General features: G+C 33.1%; 1 pseudogene; it reads left to right on the top strand.

Moving 5' to 3' along the window:
* Positions 1 to 480: 480 nt before the first annotated feature.
* On the top strand, positions 481 to 4,941 carry LOC120214557 (annotated as a pseudogene).
* Positions 4,942 to 5,244: the final 303 nt, after the last annotated feature.

Raw genomic sequence — 5,244 nt, 5'->3', positions numbered from 1 at the left:
ACTCACCTTGGCCTCATTTGATATCAATTACTTCTATGACTTGATTTCTCTCACTACAAGAAAATATACCTTTAATGACACACGAACAATAACACACACACTAATTTATGAGTTGCAAAAAATGTGTGTCATAAAAAAATGTCACGTTTCTTAAAATCTGAACAATTTATGACTTACAATAACGTGTGTCATATTTAATAGTTATAATCCAAAAAATTTAGCAAACACACGGAGTACACTTTTCATTGTATGTCATCTCTAAAAGTCGTCTTTTAATTCGGGAACTATATATTTTAGCCTAAAATAAATAAAAAAATAAACCCGTTCTAGTTTACCCAAATAAATAATAAATCGAATCCTTCGACTCCTAAATCAGTCCCTCAAACATTCATCGATTTGATCGAATTCAAACTTTTCAAAATAAGTATTAAAATTATTTCTCCAATTCTGTGAAGAACAAGTCTCGGTTCTAACCTTGAAATGGGGAAGGATGGAATACCCGATTGGCTCAACAGTTCGTTGTGGTCCACAACTCTCAACGGCGGCAACGACCGTATCCACCGTCACTCTCCTTCTTCCACTATCTCCTTCAATGCCGTCTCTGAGCCAATTGTTTAGCCTCCGGTTCTCGTGCCTCCTCCCGCTACGGCCTTGAGTCCTCAGTCCACTACTACTTCCCCTAAATCTGAATCCAGAGATCGATTTGATAAAAATAGTGACGATAATAGAAATGATAATGACCAAAACGCTAGTTCTTCTGGCGGTTCTCCGGATGATATCTCTCTCCAGGCTCAGCTTTTAACCGAGGTTTTTAATTGTTTCTCCATTTTTTACTATTTTTCTTCTTTCTTTCTTTCTAATTCCCATATTATTCGTGTCAATTGTCAAAGAAGGTAGTAAATTTGCGGGAACTGAGGCAGATTGCGTCGTAGGGAATTCTTGAAGGTGCGAGAATCAGGTCTACAGTGTGGAAGGTGGTGTCTCTATCTTTTCTATTTGGTCGTTGAGAAATTTTGAAATTTGTTGAGATTCCTATATTTTTAGTCTCTGAATCGAATGAATCGTCAATTTCCATGCATTGAAAGTTGCTTTGCTTTTCTTTTTGGATTAATGCTGAGGTAGGGTTATTTGGTTGCTCTGGCAGTTATTATTAGGGTATCTACCACCAGATCATGTGCAGTGGTCGTATGAATTAGCTAAGAAAAGGTCCGAGTACAAACAGTTTAAAGAAGAGCTATTGATGAATCCTGTAAGTGTTTCCTTTTCTTTTTGCGTGTTAAAATCGTGTAATAGATGAATCCCTATAGGCCACAACTGCAATTTGGTTATAAAACCATGTAATTTAATCTCATATTTGATTTCATCACAGGCAAGTAAAATCAATAATGGTTACTGGAGAAATGTCTAAATGTTGACACAGATTTCTGAAATCTGACAATACGTACCTGTAGATGGAACTAAAGCTGCAAAATAAGTTTGCCTATTAACGAACACATGCATTGTGAAATTTGAATTTATATACTTGGTCAGATTTTAGAAGTTCATGTCAACATTTAAACAATTTTTCATGAACACTGTTATCAATAAAACTTGTTTACAGCATATAAAGATTAAATTAACAATCTTATTTATTGAAAAAGACGAAAAACAATTCTCTAGTATGGGTAAAATTGATTTTGACATTGATGGAAAGTTGTCTATATGCTAAGATGGGTTTCTGAAATATGAAAATACAGACTTGTAGATTAACTTAAGCAGCAACTGGATTTCTTCTATTATAAAATAGTTGTTGTGTCAATTTTCGACTCATATGCTTTGTTAACTTTTAGAAGTTCATGTCAACATTTAGATGATTTTATACGAACATTGTTATATATTTTGCTTGTTTATACCATATAAAGATTGAATTACACAATTATATTATACAAGGGCTAAATTTCAGTTTTAACTATAGTTTGACTATAGTATCAAGATTGTCTAGATACTTTAACCAAATAGTGTATTAATAAATACATTATAATGATTTCATACACTATGGGCAAGTATGATATTATAAGTTCCTTTGTTTACTGGCATGGTAAAATTTTAACAGTATTTTTAAGGTTATCTTGTGTGTTCGATCTCTTTCTCTATTTCTGTGAGAGTTTTAGGTTTTTGAATGTTATGTGGCTAGTCAGACAGAAATGGAAAGGAAGTTGGAGAAGTCTACGGTTCGTGACAATGATCATTCAGAATCTGAAAGCAGTGGTATGCTTTCAAGAACACATGTAACTCATGGAGAGCATCCTTTAAGCCTTGGAGAAAGAAACATATGGAATCAATTCTTTCAGGTATATTGTTAGGCTTATTTGAAAATCAGTTATTGGAATTGTACTGCATCTGTGTTGTTTTATTTTATGTTAAATGCTTTAAATAAAGACTGTGAATGCTAAGTTGAGCTTCCTCCCATTAATTTAATTCATTTGTTTTTATTGGAGCCTAACTTCTAGTGCTTAGTTGACGTTAAGGATAGAAGAAAGAAAGAATGATAACAACTATATGGATAGAAATGAAAAAACATTGAAGGGGTATTACACTTTGATGTAAAATCTATTGAATTATAATTAAAAGATTGAATAGTTTCTTGCACAATTGTGCTGCTGTTAGCATTAAAATATCTATCCCATATATTATCTCTGTTATTATTAGATCCTGATATTTGGTATTTATAATTTTCAGTGTTATATAGCAATATTATAGTAAGAAATCCAAGAAGTTGGACGAGGGGAAAACAATTCATGCTACACATACTAGTTTTTGGTCAATACTAAGAACATGAACTGAGCATTACTAGTTTACAACTGCATTTGTGTACCAGTTTATACATGAAAGTAGTGACGGAGAGTTCTGATTTTTCAATTATAAATTGAATTTGTCATTTATTTTATTCTATAGTCCTTAAAGTTTTCCTGATTTTGCAAGCATTTAGGAAGAGGTTTTTCCCCATTTGTTTACTTAGTTTTCTTGTGATGTTAGTCATGTTGTTGATTAGCCAAAATTTTTTGAAATGTCCTCCTTTTAAGTTCTAGATAAATATTAAGTGACTTTTTTTGGGGTGGTGGTATTTCAAGGACTCGAAAATTATAGAACAGATTGATCGAGATGTGAAACGCACTCATCCAGACATGAACTTCTTTTCTGGAAACTCGCGGCTTGCAAAGTCTAACCGGGTATGCATTTTCTTTCTTTTGGTTTTGTTGTTTAACCCTTTGGACTCAAGTTTTGATATGAGAAACAAAGCCATTTATGACTTATACCTTGCTCATTCAGGATATATTGAAGGACATATTAATTGTATTTGCCAAGTTAAATCCAGGTACAAGATATGTTTAAGGGATGAATGAAATCTTGGCACCTCTATTTTATGTATTCAGAAATGATCCAGATGAAGAAATAATGGTAAAGATCTCATTGTCTTTCCTATCTAGTCTGTATTATTTGTTTTAATGTTTTTCTTCACGTAAAACTTGTTGGTGCAACCAAAAAAGTGTTTTCTTCTTCTGGAACCTTCCCCTTTTCTTAGCTTTGAGATTTACATTTTGTTTATCGTTTGGTGTTCTTGTCAAACCTGTCTTTGCCCATTTCTATCTGCAATACTATTGCCACCAACTCCCACTTTCTCTTGTCTCAAGCAACATGATGAATAAAATTTTCATTTACTTAGTTGACACTTGCTTAAACTCTTTATTCTTTTTGAAACACCTATACTTAACGCATATAGAGACATGGGTTTGAACTTAGGAGATATCACCCTACAAGGTGTATCCAAATACTACTTGATTTTTTTTAAAATTTAACACACCCATTGCAGATACATATTCGCGTGTGACATGACATCATATTTGAGTCTTGAGTAACAAACTGATGCATACAAGCCATAAATTTTTATATGCTCCAAAACTGATACATACATTTTCGTATTGAACACTTGCAGGCCGCTGCTGAAGCTGACTCATTCTTTTATTTTATTGAGTTGCTGAGTGGATTCCGTGATCATTTCTGCAAGTAACTTGACAACAACAATTTTGGAATTTGTACCATAATTACCCGGTTGTCACAATTTTGAAAGAACATGATGAAGAGCTTTGGCGTCATCTAGAGATCACAATTAAAGTAAGATATCATTGCAAAATCCAAACATCTTGTTGTATTGTTTAGATTTTATCTTTTCATACATTTCTTGTCATCTTCTCTATCTTGGTCATGCTTACCTATTACAACAACCCCACCTAGGGGGACAATTAAACCAATTTGAACCGTAAAAGCTCGAGAGCTCTACTTGAAACTCCAAACCTCGAAATTTGGCTTGAGCTTAATAAAGTTTCATGTTTAAAGTTTGATTCAAAATAAAAATTGATTTGCTTAAATTTGCTCAATTAATCTTGTTTATCTAGCAAAAGATAAGTTTAATCCGATGCTTTGACTTCAAGCTCGGTTATTTATACTTATGTTCGAGTTAGAATTTAGATTTTTCAATATTCATTAGAATAGTATAATATTGAATTAGAAAAGCTTGGTTAGGCTTGCAAGCTATTTGAGTCTAGCATTAGGATACTTGAATTCAACTGGCTCAGTGGCTCGAGCTTTTGATTAGACTATGACTGAGCCATATTATGTTTTTTCTTATAAGTCGAATATGAATACCTTGTAAGTGCAAGTGTCTCATTTACCCTCGTAAGCCTCGGATCCTCTATAATTCCAGTCCCCTTCCTCCCTTGTCATTTCTTGGTGTGGCAATTATTTCAGTCTAATGTTAACTTCTGTGAATAAATATCATAGGTCAACCCCCAATTTTATGCATTTAGGTGGATTACTCTGCTATTGACGCAAGAATTCAATTTTACGGATAACCTTCATATATGGGACACACTTTTAAGTGATTCGGAAGGTCCTCCGATATGATTGCAATTTTAATGCCCCTCCCCCTTTTGCTCTAACCTTATTAGAATGATAAATGGTTATAGTCATGTTTGAAATTTGATCAAATGTTATCTGGCTGATTTCAATCCAAATTGTACCAAATTTTGCTATTGGATTATTCTTTTATCCATTTATTTGGCATTGAATTAAAGCTCCATTGATCAAATACACATTATTACTGAAGCTCCATTGATCAAATACTTAATTCTTGCAATTTTAATGCCCCTCCACCTTTTTCTCTAACCTTATTTGCTATTTGGATTGAAATCAGCCATATAACATTTG

The sequence above is a fragment of the Hibiscus syriacus genome, unplaced genomic scaffold (assembly GCF_006381635.1).
Source record: "Hibiscus syriacus cultivar Baekdansim isolate YM2019G1 unplaced genomic scaffold, ASM638163v2 tig00110065_pilon, whole genome shotgun sequence".
NCBI classification, from domain to species: Eukaryota; Viridiplantae; Streptophyta; class Magnoliopsida; order Malvales; family Malvaceae; genus Hibiscus; species Hibiscus syriacus.
This window is presented reverse-complemented; position numbering and strand designations above follow the sequence as displayed.